This window comes from Tachysurus fulvidraco, chromosome 17, assembly GCF_022655615.1.
Source record: "Tachysurus fulvidraco isolate hzauxx_2018 chromosome 17, HZAU_PFXX_2.0, whole genome shotgun sequence".
In the NCBI taxonomy this organism is placed as follows: domain Eukaryota; kingdom Metazoa; phylum Chordata; class Actinopteri; order Siluriformes; family Bagridae; genus Tachysurus; species Tachysurus fulvidraco.
In genome coordinates this window covers 8,130,684-8,147,568 of record NC_062534.1, presented here as the reverse complement: position 1 = coordinate 8,147,568, position 16,885 = coordinate 8,130,684, and the positions used below count along the sequence as shown (strand labels likewise).

The window sequence follows — 16,885 nt, the reverse complement described above, 5'->3', positions numbered from 1 at the left end:
TTTTTAAACAATTATATTAACTAACCAAGTGATCCATGCTGAGATGAACACATCCTCGATTATCAACATTATCTAAGGAAATTTAATGATAGCTGGCTGTTGGGGTTTTAGCAGCTTGCTAGGTTTGTTAGCTAGCTAACTTGCTTATGTTCTTAACATACATAGCAAAGATGCCCTTTAGACATTTATTTTATTATAGAGAGTTATTTTAGACTGTAGCAACACTTAGATATATTTAACACAGCAGGAACTCATTATGGAATATCAAGGTGAGATCTAAAGAAAAACATCAGACTGTAAAACATCCAAAGATCTAGCTAGCTAGTTTAGCTCACACAGCTGGTTAATAGCTTCAAAACCTGTGCATGGTTCTGCTGGATGTTGAGCTGTGAAATGTCGATATCTCCACAGGTTTTGGCTCATTTACTTTACAGATCACTATCACGCTGTTTCCTTTAAAGCATTTAAAACTGAAAATACCTGATAAATTGGTCCAGGGATGCTCATCTGTGTTCAGTCTCAGACATTGCTGCTGCTGACTAAACGTTTGGTACCTGATGTGTAGACGTACAGCAGGAGACTGCTTTGTTATGTTTCAGTCTCGAAATTGATTTTTTTATTTATTTGTATACTCTCTATTATTTGGTTCACAGGGTTAAATTTACAAATCACTAAAATGACACATAATAGTTTTTTTTTTCTTTCCTTTTTTTTAAAAACTCTATATTGTAAGTCCCATTACATTGAACCATGTTCTCAAATACTGGTAGTAAGCAAACATAGGTTAACAGCACCCACAAAATGCACACAAGCAGACGTTCACACAGCATTTAGACTGCACGTCTGCTATTTATATAGAAATCAAAAGTCTATTGTGTACATATGCCTTTACAACAAACATTATATAGATAGTGCTATTTAAGCAAACGAGCAGCTGAGAATGTAAAATAAATAAGCCCGGTGTAGTTTCGTCTGTTTCTGCAACACTTTTCCCTTCCATAAAAAGAGAGAGCAGCTCTGTCTGACCTTTCCTATGGTTTCTATGACAACACAAATGGGTAAAGGGATTCGAGTGTGTTCAATACATTTCTCCGAGCTGTAAGCATTTACAACAGGACCGTCTTCTAAACAAGAGCTTGATAATAAATGCAACTACATCCCCAGTCTAGAAAAAATAATGAACATAACATTTTGTATTTCTTTATCATATTTGCTTCCGGCTCTGTCTTGTTCCCAAATAGTATGTGAAGTAGCAACAATAAATCTAATTTATTCAAGCGTTGCTTTAGATAGTAATTTGACTCAGGCTTTATAAACAACAAAAAAAACAAATCATATTTACAGCAGACACTCTTATCCAAAGCAACTTACATTTTATCTCATTTTTATACAACTGAGGGTTAAGGGCCTTGCTCAGGGGCAGTTTGGTGGATGTGGGAAACTTACAGCCTTCCGATTGGTAGCCCAACACCTTAACCACTAGGCTACCACATCCCTACATCATATGAGAAGAATTAAAATGGTAGTCCCTCTTGATTTAACCAAGTTTTTTCTGCACCAAGTGGCTTAAGGCACTGACAGATTTTTAAGACTCAGAGTGAACGGTTAAAGGTATATGGATGTAATTAATGAGGATATGAAGCTAGTGGGTGCAAGTGTTGAGGATGCAGAAGATAGGGATAGGTGGAGAGAGATGATTCGCTGTGGCAACCCCTGAAGGAAAAAGCCGAAAGAAGAAGAAGAAGAAGTAGAAGAAGAAGAAGAAGAAGAAGAAGAAGAAGAAGAAGAAGAAGAAGAAGAAGAAGAAGAAGAAGGTTGGTTAAAGGTCTATGAATTTTAAAGAAAGAGAATCTATTTTTAATAAATCTTGTTTCGTCACGGGGAATTATCTGAGATCTCTTTCTCCCTGAAAAAGATTTTTGAAGGCTTTTAAAGAGAGACACTGGATTTTACTTTTTTTTTGCACCTTGTTACTTTTAGCTCATTATACATGTTCAACTAAAAGGTGCAATTTTATTTGAATATTTCTCACAGAATTCAGCTGAAAAATCCTCGCTAGTTTCTTTACAGATTAAATCCATTATTTAGCCAAAATCAAGTGGAAACCTGACCATCACTCCCAATTGTGGGCTTTTAGCAAATTGTTGAAACTAAGAGGTCATAATTTGTGCCTTCAGTGTGTACAAAATGTTTGTGCAAAACTACATGAAGACATAGAATACAAAATTTAGGATGGGGGAACACAAGTGACAGACACTAAAACCTGATCTCAACCCCACTGAACACCTTTGTGATGAACTGGATTGCTGACTGCTCCTTTGACCTTGCTGCTTGACAATAATATTTGCTTGTGTTTGATCTACAGTAACCTTTGGCCCTTGCAGTGTATCTGTCCTACTGTACAGCTGCATTAGATTGCCACTGATGCCACTGAAACTACTTTTGAAAACATCATGAATTAATTTGTTAGCATAGGTGAGAACAATTTATTAAATTTATAAGTGCTATCTTTCCCAGACTGCCTTTTATCAGCATTGACATGTCTTGTTTTAAGCGTGAATTCCTGAAACAATATTTTGTCAAACTTTGGACATAATCTGCCCTCATGTGATTCAGAGATGTGATTCACGTCCTCAAAATGAACCCAGAAGTAAAAGTCTATTTGGATGGAAACACACTGAAAAGATATTACAAGGCAAATCATCATTTATTATGAAGAATTGGTAAATTTTGGATTAAATGAAAACTACAGGGTTTTGCGTGTTCCTTACAAAAACAAACTCAGCTATAAGCTTCCATCCTGAGTTACTGTGCAGATTTTCCACATATTTCCCAGTTGCGACCCTACCACCCGGAGTGGAACCTAATACAGTATGTGCTTTTTCTGTTGTAACTTGTCCACCTTGGTTTTGAAGTATCGTGCATTCTGTGATTCCTTTCTGCTCACCACAGCTGTAAAGAGTGCTTATTTCAAGCTAATATAGACTTTCCTCTATTCATTCTTGTCAGCCCTCTCTCATCAAAAAAAGGAGAAAATCTGCGTACGGTATATTTTGTGTTTTATGTATATATTTGGGTAAACTTTACAGACTGTGTGTGAAAATTCCAGGCGATGAGTAGTTTTTGAAAAACTCAAACCAGCCCATCTGGCACCAACAAACATGCCAAGGTCAAGGTCAATTAAATAAAAATTTTCCCCATGCTGATGTTTGATGTGAACATTAACTGAAGCTCTTGACCTGCATCTGTGAGAGTTTATACATTGTACTGCTGCCATATGATAAGTTGATTGGATAACTGTAAATGGGAAAGTGTACAGGTGTTCCTTTTAAAGTTCCTATTAGAGTGTATGCAAAACATATTTGAATATAATTTCCCAATATTCAGTAAGTACCTGATAATCTACGTTTTGAAATATTGCTTAAAATCGTAGTCATGTACTGTACGTAAATAAAGTCATTATTCAAGCTTATAATTAGAAACACTAAAACATGCTGTAGCTAATCAGGCTGTGTCCCAAAAGTCCCGTCAGTTAAGAGAGAGACAGTCATCTGGCGTGCTTGATATGGGTCAGCTTGCTTTTTTTTTTCAGATTCTGTTATCTGTAATCAGACAGGAGATTGAAACTGAAATGCACTCCTGAATGATTCTGAGATGCTATTGAAAAGCTGCACTCCTCTTGCTTTCTAATTAATAGTGAAATGAGGAAAAAGAAGAACAGCAGACTACTAGACCACATACAGTATTATTTCAACATGTATACCTTGCTGTAAATTTTAAGCAATTCTTCTCCAGTGCTTTAACTGTGCAAGCTTGTGCAATTATTATTATTATTATTATTATTATTATTATTATTATTATTATTATTATTATTATTATTATTATTATTATTGTGCAGCATTTATTTATTTATTTGTTTATTTATTTGTTTGTTCATTCTTTTTAAAGGGCATCTTGTTTTTAGATGAATGAAATGAACGTTTCTCTAGCCCTTTTTTATCTAACCCGTAAAATGGGAGAAAGAAGGGAGGATGAATTAAGGGTATTTATAGCACAGACAAATTTCCAGAGGAAGGCATCAACAAAATTGGAGTGATGAGATGGGAAGAAAGCTTAATTGGGCCAATTAGGAGTTTTTTCACCTCCTCATCATTTTTTCAGCTGGGTCAGTATCTGAACAAGGTGGCATTTAGATATAAACTGAAGCCTTGTGTGGTGTTTGGGTCACAAATTGTCCTGATTGATAAGTGTTTGGCTGTTTGGCATTTGTTGTAAATCATCCTGTCAGGAACAGCTTGGACTTTTACGTCTAGGGGACGTTTTGGCAGGTTTTATTTTGTCTTGTGCCATGTGATTTTGTTTACGTGTGTTTTCCCCACCCTATCCTTAATCTGTTCCCGTCTCTGCACACCTGCACACATGTGTGTCAATGATTGTCCTCCCTATACAGTATATACCTGTTGTCTTGCGCTTGTTGTTTGTTAAATGCAAACTTTGCATCATTGTTATTTATATTGCTTGGGATATATATATATTAGCTTTTAAAATATATATATATATATATATATTAGCTTTTAAAAACCCCAATAATGTCCCAAATCACTTCAAACAAAAGTGTCCAAAGAGTGAATGTAACACAGATCTTAATGTCAAAACAGAGCTTATTTGCTTTGTTTGAATATTTTATATTCATACAGTATATGAAACAATGAAATGTTTTTGTTTATTTTTTTCATCAAAGACAAATTAATAGTTTCGCACAAAAAACACAATAAACAAAAATGAAGGCTTTTCATTCACTTCAGTCCTTTTCCACCAATTAGAAAATCAGTGCAATTAAAAAGCTGTAAAAACAGAATAACTTCTAATTATCTATAAAGTTTTTGAAAGTAAAGGTACAGTACAGAGCTTCTAAAACATGCAAGTAAGTAAGTAAATAAATAAATAATAAAAATGGGGAGAATTTTATTTACTAACCATTACAGTATAAACATTAAAAAAAAAAGAAAATTCCAATTAAAATATACTTAACAAATTGTTATCATACTTTACATTTGAAATCATTATTTCCAATCAGAAACTCATGGACACATTCAGATTCTGTTATATGACTCCAAACATATAGGCATAGGTTCCTTCACAGAGAAAAAACAGCATTCATCCTTATAATTGCCAAGAGGAGCCAGCTGCAGCTGTAATTAAATGAATAATCATTAACTAAATTAATGACAAATATCCTCTCCATCCTGAGTTAATCTCCAAATCAGCTTTTGTCCCTAAGATATACATTCATACTAAAAATAGCAAAAAGTCAGTGCTCCAAGACATTTTTTTATCTCTCCAGCACCATGAGTGAAATGAAAAATCACTTTATGCTTTTCTTAAGGCAGCAATGGTACATTGTGCTGTTACTGATGCAATGAATGTGCAAGACTTTTATTGTAAAGTGGTTTTTGCCTGTTTGTGCAGCAATTTCATTTGTGGTGCTGGTGAACTGCCTTCTTATCATATCTGGCATCAGCTTTATTGCATATAAAATTGCTCTGTGAAGATTGTCACAAGCCAATATTTTCCAAACTCCATTATTAATCCACAAAATCCTTGCCTTTGAATCACATCCAATGATAATTTAGGTTTAGACAAAATTAAGCGCTATAAGTTACTTCAGCACTGGAAATAATTTGTCCAGTCTGTTCTTCTCTTAGATCACTACCCACATTTTTTCTTGAGCCCTTTCAATGAACCCAGAGGCAATATGTAGTACCCCTTTACTTACATAGCAAGTGAAGCATCAAGGTCTCCACTAAATCGCTCTAAAAATCTGTTCCCACACACCATTGAATGCACAATTGCTTTTCAGTTCTTTGAATACATTCAGATGCAATGGAAAAGACAGGCTCCGTTTAATTAAAGTGGCACATGATATTTTCCCGCAGTGACTGCAGCGGTCCTCCTTGGTGTTAAGCTTTATAAAGAAGAACAAAGAGTAAATAAATTCATCACACATCATTCAATAAGTAAATGAACATGAAATAGCACCAGACTGCTGCCTATAAAAGCAAGAAGGCAAGCAATTTTTGGGTTTATCTTAGCACTTACAAAATGCAAAAATTTTAACAATTCCTTAAAAGCCAGGAAAGCTCTAACCCTCTGAGACCAATGGGCTCGTTACTGCTAATGGGTTGAAAAGAATACAACAAAAGACATAAACTGACATTTTAGCTGGTTTAGTTGAGCTTCTGTACACCTCTTTCACTGGCTCTCTGTCTCTCCTTCTCTCCTCAGTATTGCTGAAGGTTATACATTAATGAGGCTTCAAAGCTACCAAATGTGTAAAAGCTGAACAGGGAACATAAAGCAGGCATCAGAATATCTGTAATTTTGTGGCTAAAGGAGGCTGCAAAGGTACAGTGAACTGTACTAATGAAATGTTTTTCACTTACTGCTTCATTCTGTCTAATCACACATACACCAGGTTATTTAATTCAAGTAATCAACCATCAAAACACCTAACCCAAGCTCAGATAGTGCTTTAACAGTAGACGCACCCATGGCATTCCCAATTTTTCATATACTCTTTAACAACATGGGCTGAGTTGAGATCTTTTAAAAGAGAAAGAGCTGTGCCAACACCATGGGCACATGCAGGAGACTGATAAAGTTGTTACTGGCAAATATCCTTAATGCTGCCTGAGTAGGGGCTTAGTAATCCTTCTGTTGTCTCAGCACTCCCCTATTAGTCTCCCAGGACTCCAGGACTCCCCGCAACAATCAGCAGCTGCTCACAAGACGATAACAATAGATTTTGCTCTGCCCTTGCATCAGCCTATTGGCAGAATTGACTGCAATTATCATGACAGTGGAGAACCAGTGCTATATTCTATTTTTCTCAGAATAGCCCACTAAAGTCATAGAAAAAGAATGGTGACTTGGTTAGTGTACCTCTGCTGCCATGGAATAGGATTTGCATCAAGGAGTCTGTGACCTCATCATATCAAGAATCAATATATCAAGGACAAACTGGAGTTTAATGTTAAGGGCTGATTACTGTGAAGGCAACAAAATGATGTATTGTGATATTTCCATTTTTAGTTGAAAGACTGCTGGGTGTTTATTTTTGCTTCTCACTGGAGCTCTTTTTGTTTTATTGTTTTTGCAGTTTATTGCATTTGGCTACTGGTTGTGGCAAAGCTCCAGACCCAAGCTTGAGATCAGCGGATTTCCCCTGTCCTCGATATCCCATACGTGATGCGTGTCCACCTGATCAGCACGGACGAAGTGGTGCGTCTGATCATTTCGGCATGCTGGTTACGTGCATCGATGGCAGGGAGTGTGTCATCGTTCTCAGTGGTCCCGGGGCTGCTCAGCCATCTGTTCAGTGATGTATCTGTGTTCGCTATGTGGGGTGCTTGTGCAGCTCGGCGATTTTGTGGATCCATGGTGCAGCATACAGAGACTTGGTACCAGGTGGTGCTAGGGCTGTGCTGGCTGCACCAGAATAAGCGTTCTCTGGAACTGTGAGAAACTACATCACAAAAAGTACATCATGCCAGCTTTTGAAAGATTCAACTAAACAGTCTGTCTGTTTGTTTTGTTTGATTGATTGTTTGTTTATCATCACTTTTAGTTTATTTCGGTTTCCATATATACATTTTAGTTTATTACTTTAGCAATAAACACACTCAATAGTAGAAGGGCACTAGTAAGTGCAGATATTTATACTTATGTCCATTCAGATTATTGCCATTCTGGAGAAGCCTAATGTTGAAGCTTGAGTCCTGCCCATCAAAGCACATACACAAAAGCTGATGAACTTTGGTGTCAGCCATGTTGAAAATCAGAAGAAAGTAGGCCAAGTCTCTGACTCTTCTCTCTTTGTGTCACAACAAAGCAGTTGAAAGAGTCTCTAACCCCTGACCCTGTTTGTCAGTCGAAAGACTGCCTCGAATCACAATATAGACCATCTCGTTTCATTCCAGAAGGAGGTAGTGGCCTAGGAATATACAGTATGTTCATAGCCAGAATGCAGTGACAATAAAATGTGTTGGACAAAGAGCAAAGCTCATTTCTGGTAGCAAGGTGATTGTGTAATTTTGCTAAATAATAATGATTTCACTATTGAGCAAAATGATTATGGTTCCGATTTTAGCCAGTATTGTGAAGTCTTAATAATGCTAGATGAGTAAAGATAATGACCGGGGTTTGGAGTGTTTAAGAAGGAAATCAAGAATGTGTAATAGATGTGTCTTAACCTCTCCTTGCTGAAAAGTAAAGTATAAGCAGATGCACTGTTATGTAAAGATATAATGAAAAGGAAGCTGTGACTGGTGCCTACAGAACATATACAGTATTCCATCTACTAAGTTGCTTACAATATGACACACGGTATAACCCTCCCACGGAGGCTATGAGGTCAACCATGCTATTTTCAACACACCTTCATGAAGCTGAATGACACAAGCAGCATTGTGTAAAGTACGCCACAGTCAAAGTCAATTGACAGTAAACATAGCTCTCAGAGAAATGAAAAGATCAAGAAAGGAAAGAATTGTTAGGATAACTTTTAGTAAGACTGCTCAATGAGAACATTGATTTTGTATCAAAAGTATTACATACCAAAATTAATGAAGAAGACAAAAGAATCATTAAATGTAATTATTCAGGACAAACGCAGTGCACATCAGATATTCATTACATACATATAATAAAATGTACCAGCGTTCACAGCATAACAAATTTCCAATTTTGTGTTCCATAAACTCATCATCCAATTTATTAGGAACATCTCCACAACTACACGTTCGTTCAGTTATCCAATGAGCCAATCACGTGGCAGCGCAATGCAGACAATCATGCAGATACAGGATTCAGATACATACAGTATAGCAGCAAACATCCCAGAACATTTCAGCCCAAATCCTGATTGCCTCAGCCAGGAGGTTCAAATGTGGCCATAGATAAAGCTTTCAATAAAATGATCCACCAAACAAACTTCTTCTCAAACATGATAAAAAAATATTGTCTATTAAGAGGAAAGTCTAAATGCACGAAATGAACAATATACAGGAGATTAAAATGTTTTGCATGAAGGAACAGTGTTCTTCAGGTCTGCCAAGTGTCCACAACCTTGTTAGACATTACAGGAAATGATTCAGTGCTGAAATTCTTTCCAAGCTAGACATAAAAAACAAACAAACAAACAAACAAAAAAAAACGGTAATTATAGGAGTAGAAGTATTTTTAAAGCAAGGTTATGTGGGGGGGGGGGCACGGTGGCTTAGTGGGTAGCACGTTCTCCTCACACCTCCAGGGTCGGGGTTCGATTCCCGCCTCTGCCTTGTGTGTGCGGAGTTTGCATGTTCTCCCCGTGCCTCGAGGGTTTCCTCCGGTCCAAAGACATGCATGGTAGGTTGATTGGCATCTCTGGAAAATTGTCCGTAGTGTGTGAGTGAATGAGAGTGTGTATGTGCCCGGAGATGGGTTGGCACGCCGTCCAGTATGACGCCTGAGATAGGCACAGGCTCCCCGTGACCCGAAGTAGTTCGGATAAGCAGTAGAAAATGAGTGATGAGTGAGTGAAGTTTATGTAGAAGAAATCTTCACTGCTTAAAATAAAAGTATTTATTTGATTACAACATTTTTTAAATTATACTATAAAGCGTCCATTATAAAAAATGGTATCTTCAGAGCTGTAAATATGCTGAATATAATCAAAGCATTTCATATTATAACATTAAAATAAAAGAAATATGATTTTAAATGAAATCTAATTCCAAATATTCAAATTTAAACAGAAAAAAAAATATTTTCAAGCCTTAAACTGTTACCAATAGAAAAAAAAATATTTATAAAGCTTGGAGATATTAAAAAAAATGTATGGAAAAATAGAACTTATTCATTTTAATATTCTATGCTCTTCCATAAACGAATCCTAATATGCTTTGTCCAAGGCTGACATGAGCAACTTGGATGGTACTAATTGTGAAAAGTTGAGAACACTTAATGGAATATGTAATCAGCTCTCTCTTTTTTGTTCTGAGTTAACTCCACATTTTATTGCTCAATCCTTCCTCATTTCCATATGTAAGAGGACAAAAAGCCTACTTTGTGTGTGCCACAAGGAGTGTGCATTAAAATTTAGCTTTCTACTCTTTCCACAAAGCTTTGTGTTAAACAATGAACAACAACAACAACAACAATAAACCAACAACAACAACAACAACAACAACAACAATAATAATAATAATAATAATAATAATAATAATAATAATAAAAACTACAGTGTACAAACCTTTTTTTTGGGGGGGGGGGGGGGGGTTGATGAATACAATACGAATATTAACTACATATCAATTCCTTACAATTATGAGCAACTGCAGTATGTGATTTGGAGTAAAATCAACACCAGCTACCTAAATTTATTTAATGAAAAACACACTTCAGAAAAGTGATTAAATTGTACTTAACATTCTGCATTTTATGAAGTACGTGTAAATTTCAAGTAAAATCTATCTGATACAAAAGCCTCATAAAATCTACACTATTAAATTACAATCATGCAGACATACACATTAGTCAAAGCTCATGCTGAGGGAAGCCTGCAGGAAAACCGGTTCTTTCTGGTTCTTTCTGGTTCATTTGAATTTCTGGGGCACTCTGGACATTCACAGGATGTGGCATTTAGAAATGTTATTTAAGGTAAGACTTTGCCTCTGTGATAAAAAGTCCAGTTTTATATATGCAAATTTCAGTATTTGCAAATCTTGAATATTACTAAACTAAGGTGAACTTGGTGGTTAATGCTAATTTCTGTACTTTATTGGGTTAGCTTTATTCATCTGGTGCATTGATTCTTAGAATTATGCTAAGATTTTGATTCATGCATGTTTTACACGTTTTTACATAAATTCTAGCTAGCTAGTAGATTACTATTACTTAGCCTACTAATGTAACTAGTAATATTACTTATAAAGCAATCATGACTGTAAACTGTGATATGTATATTAATATTAGCTGCAATATTCCCTGAAGCTTAAAATTGTTCAGTTACCACAGATTTTCTGCAAATTTGAACCAACAGGCATTCAGCCATTGCCCTTTACGATTTAGATGCATTGAACATGAGTACAGCGATCAACATTCGGTCATCCGCAGTGTTGAACTTAGATTGGATGAGTATCAAACTTTTATTGGGTTAATTAGCATAAATTAGGAAGATTTTACCAAATGTGAGTTGCAGGTGTTACATACAAAGATTTCTTAATAAAATATGAGGTGAAATGCAACGAATATATATATTGAAGACATACAAAATAGCTGTAATTTAAAAGGAAAGTAAACATAAATTGTTAGGCTTTACATTAATGGGATATGTTATATTTTTCAAAGATTAACTGTGTTAGTGATCGTTGTTACATTTAATACATTAAGACTAACTTGAACTGATGATGTAATAAGCTGCACTTGAGCAAAAGTTGCCGGCAATTCCCCCATGGCATAATCAATGATGGTGTACTGCATGTACAGTATGTACTGGTTTATACCAGTACATACATGCAAAGCTTGATTCAGTGTATCACGTTCATTTTGCTTCTACTTTTGTTTATACTGATGCCATATGATTATGTTCTGTCTTTAATAATCTTGAATGAGTTACAAAAATTCTTCTAAATCCTCCAGAGGCTAAGTCTAGATCTATCACTCACAGTGGCAAACAGTTGGGGCCTGTTCATTAAGTTCCCCTTAATTTATCTTTATTGTGTTTTGGCTGGGGGGAGGAATTGGTCATAATACACTGACATTTCATCATTTTCAAAATGTTGGCCCCTGAATCGTAAGCTGTTAATCAAAGCCAGAAGTAATGTGCCATTTTAAATGCACGATCCCCATGGCCATACATATTGAATGTGACTTCCCTGTTCCAGGTATGCCTTGCTTATGAATCAGCAAAAATCTAACCTTTGAAGACATTTTGTCTTTGATTACTTTTGCTGAAAAGACTCTTTATACATATAAAAAATGTATGCTTTGCATATTTCTCTTAACTTCTTCCTCATTGTTCTTATCTTATAATAATAAGTAGTATGTTTTTAAATGTTTCTCTTTAACACTAAGGTTCAGATGTATCAGTACAGGCACAACAAATGCTTAAAATGCATTTAATATTCATGTAATAAGTTGTATAATTTAAACCTCATAATAAAAGCCACCTTAAAACACATCCAACCATACAGCCATAAAAGCATCACATTCACTAGCACATTTTCTTCCAGGTCTGTGTTGGTGGTTTAAATTAGGCTACTCATTTGTTTAGATTTTGGGAATAGCAACTTTTTTTTTTTTTTTTTTTTTAGAAAATATGCACAGGTGCTAAGAAAAATAAACCCTGTAAATTGTATTAACAAAGCATAACCCTAATCCCATGAGGCGAATAAGCAATAATAAATTTCCTATGTGTGTCTGGTGCGTCCATGGAGCCTTGTGATGAGCTGACATCCAATATTACTGTATTCCCTCCTCTTGTCTAGGGTTGCTACTCTAGGATAGACTCCAGGACTGAAAGTGAGTAAGACTTACTTTACAAGAATCCTCAAACTGCTTTATCTGTCCAAATTAATTGCGCTGAGTCAATTGGATTTATTTAAATTAAATTATTTTGTGCCAAAAAAAAAAAAAGAGTTTCAGAGAGTGAAAGCGAGAGAGAGAGAGAGAGAGAGAGAGAGAGAGAGAGAGAGAGAGAGAGAGAGAGAGAGAGAGAGAGATGGCAATAAATGAAAAAATCAGACAGAAAGAAGTACTGTAAAAAGAGGCAGAGTAAGCTAGAGAGAGAGAGAGAGAGAGAGAGAGAGAGAGAGAGAGAGAGAGAGAGAGAGAGAGAGAGAGAGATTGAAACAAAACAAAAAGAGATTGTGACATAAAGTGCAATAAAAGACAGAGGACAAGCGGGGGGTGATGGGGGGATGGGGACAGAGAGAAGGAAAGGGTGAAGAGGGCTTGACAGGTACATTCTGAGAGGCATGCTGAGTCAGACAAAGCTCAATTTGTAATTTATAAACAGTCTGGCCACCTGCACCTGATCTGAGAGCAAATATCTCACAATACTGCAGTGACACGGCCACACCTCTCCACAGTCCATACATTCCTCAGGAAGCCTTATGAGTCATCAAGTCTTTGCATGACATTAACGTAACACAGCACCGAATCAAATAAAAACATTTACTGACTTACAGTACATCTTTATGATTGTATTCATGCAAGTTTTGGGCTCTGACCACATCCTTTCACTGCTGCTTTTATTGCTGCAGTATGTTGTAAGGATCTAAATTACCCCCATATCCCCTAAAATAATCTTTTTAAAAACTTTCAATGGCAGTTCAGAAGCTTAGAAGATCAAACCAAGAGTTATCAGAATACATATAATATTTTACAAGTAAAAAAAAAACAATTTATTTAATGGTGAAAAGATGTGGAAGACACACTATGAGTTCTGACACCTTTCTGTTATAACCATCATTAACCTTTTCCAGAAATGTTTGCTGCTATAGCTCTTCAGACCAGATGGGCTAGCTTTCACACCCCACGTGCATCAGTGAGCTTTGGGTGTCCGTGACTCTTTTGCTGGTTAACTGGTTATCATTCTTTGGAACACCTTTAGTACAGTAGATACTAACCACTGCATATCACAAACTTCCCACATGACCTTACAGTACATTCTAAAGCTCTCACACTGTTGTCTAGCCATCACAATCTGGCCCTTTTCAGAGTCACTCAGATCCTTATGCTTGTCCATTTTTCTCATCTCCACACGTCTATACTTCTATAACTTCTACAACTGCCTGAAAGTCACTTTGAGAGCTGTGATTCTGTGCATAAATGGACTGGCTGCCATCATAAACTGTTGTATTTGATATTCACCTCACTATCACTCATCCATTGCCAAAAGCATTTAAACAGTCTTTGAAAAGGCTCTAATTCACATTCACATTATTACCATAATACATATCCAAAGTGTATCTACATTCTTTTATTTAAAATTCATTTTTGAATGAAATGCCTTTATGCCTTTGTTATACTTCTGTTTCAAGTTATTATTTTAGATCTAATCATATTTAATCTGCATGATGTTCATTCCTGATTTTGCAGCTAAATACACATAAAAATACACATCATAAAAACATATCTCAGATACTGAAATCTGAGATCTTAGAAAGCGTAATGTGATGGCTATCCAGTCTATGATTTTGGGTCTAACACTGCTGCTACTGCTACTAAAAGTCACTAATAGAACAATGGCACAGAATTATGTAAAAAAAACAAAATGAATAGTGCCAATTGCAAAGCATTTAGAAAGCATTCGAATGGAGAGAAAAATATTATTATTAATTCAATTAAAGTAGGTTTCTGTATAAGCAACCTCATTATCTTCACAAGCCTCATACACACTGATTGTTGATTTAAGTAGATCATAGTAATACTCTAGCATTAGATGATCTTCATAGAATGAATCAAGGTTTTCTCGGGATCATCTTGTTCAGTGTGACAAGAAATAATCTGTAAAACTATTGCATTCACACAGTCTAAACTGGCTTTAGATGTCATTTTACTGCAAAGCACTGTTAGTATCATACTACACAAAAAAAGGCAATCAATGGATTGCCATTTAATTCAGTGATATCACTGAATACATTTTAGGCAGTTGTACAGTCACACTGAAGTCAATCAAACTATACTCCATCTTGATTGTTCACAGCTAACCCAACAACAAAGCAATGGCCTTGTTTGGTAATTGTAAATGTAAAGCACAATACTATTATAGAACATTTTCACAAAGCACTTCACAGCACTTAAGATAAAGTCTTTGGTTAACAACTGCTCAGGAGGATACACATGCCATTATAGATAGTGTTTACACATTTGCATGGGGCATTTTTCTGTGTAATTAGCAGCTATTGTGAGTGAATCCCATGCCTGTAGAAAATGACTCTATTCAGTTAATCAAAGGCTGCAATCACAGGGGTGTTTACACCCTGTGAATCAAGCAATCTCCGTTTATAGCCACTTTTTTTAAAAGAAAATTTACCATTGTTTTTTTTCTGCTTTTTTTCTCCGCTATGATTTATTGTCTGATGTCGTAGAAGAGTATATATGACTCTCTTTTTCTGTTTCTCCCCAATTTCAAAGCAATTTTCACCAACCGGGAAAGGTGAAGGCCAACACATGCTTCCTCCAAGACACGTGAAGCCAACCAACCGCATCTTTCCACATTGTTGCTCATACTGCGTCAAAGGACAGTGCTATCACACTTAGAGAAAAGAGCCCTATTACACATACATGAGCTCACAGACATGCATGCCTCTGTGATTGACATGGGAGAGAGAGAATGTCATTCCTTCCACTCAGAGAGCATGGCCAATTTTGGTACAGCTGGCTGTGGCACCTTGAGGATTCTTGACACAGGACAAATGGTTTTTTGGCTGCTCAGCTCAGGGGTTTTTCAAGATACTATAGTATTAGTCATCCAGCACCAAGCTTTACACAAAAATCCATTTTGTACTGATGCCATGCTAGAACTACGGCTAAGCAGAACAGACGACAAAAATCTATTGGTCTTACCATAACAAGAATCTTATTATGAAGAGCATTCATATAAGGTTGTTCTATACATAATTGCAATTCACATAGAAAAAGATCACATGCATGGGACACAATGCAAGAATTCACAATTATTCCCGCATTCTAGTGATGAATAAACACCCTTTAACTGTACTGCAGCAATTATGGTGCCTTACATAAATATTCGCCTCTTTTGGATCTTTCCCCATTCTATAAATTGGGATTATATGTTCTAGACAAAAAAAAACCCTTGGCAAAAAACTGAAGTGATTTATTTGCTTCTCTGACTAATGCTCTCCTTATCTGTAAGCAGAGTCATGGCTGTCTTTCCATTTTGGATGAAATAATAATGGACTAATGATCCTTGGTCTTTATGGGGCTATTTGTTTCGGAATGTTGCATAAAAACTCAGGAATAAGTATATTTATAGTGAGAACACAAGTGGACTCTGTTCCACTAATTACTGTATGTGATTAATTTACTTCAGTATTATGGGCTATTTTATGTAGATTCATGACATACTGCATAATTGCAAGGAAAGTAATTTTAGTTCCAGGGACTAACACTACAAAAAGAAGAGAGGTTCAAGGGGGATGAGTACTTATACAAGCCTCTGTATATCTTTTTTTCTTTAAATACAGACTATCTTCAAACACTGACCATGTGGTCCATTATTGGGCTCTTTAAAAGCTTAAAAAGTCTTTTAGTAATTACCATAGCTCAGTTTACTGCGATAATAGTGAAAATGTCAGTGGAAGGTCTGATCTGATCTGACAGTCCAATATGCACCAAGGTCACAGTATTGCTTAAGTAGTGTCTCTTCGGTTAAATTAGGTTAATGGCAGGTTTTGCTTCTCAACAGAAAAGCACTATAGGATACCAATAAAGATTTCTACAAATAGAAATGAACTAAGTACATCTATTTATTTATTTATTTATTTATTTATTTATTTATTTATTTATTTATTTATTTATTTATTTACCTCTGTGTGGAAATGTGTAATCACATTATAGCATCATAACTGCTACCAATTTGCTTATATGAAAAACTACGAGTTTGCAAGCCTCATTGTCAACAGGATACAGTGCATTATATTGGAAAATGAGTAATATCTCTATAACATTATGTGTCTTCTGTGAGCATACACAGAACATGGTATGATCATAGCTTCTATATTTAAGCATTAAAGGAAAAAGGCATGGGATGGACAATCAAGAGGACCCTTTGCTCCAAGCGCAAATCAATGGTCTCCTTATCTAGAAGTCATCAGAT

The 16,885-nt window shown here is 35.9% G+C and overlaps 1 long non-coding RNA gene across 1 annotated transcript; it reads left to right on the top strand.

Moving 5' to 3' along the window:
• The first annotated feature begins 10,330 nt into the window (after positions 1 to 10,330).
• Positions 10,331 to 16,483, top strand: LOC113647708. The gene is made up of 3 exons (XR_003441730.2): positions 10,331 to 10,698; positions 12,528 to 12,561; positions 15,181 to 16,483. It is a non-coding gene; the product is annotated as an uncharacterized LOC113647708 (long non-coding RNA).
• The last annotated feature ends 402 nt before the right edge of the window (positions 16,484 to 16,885 follow it).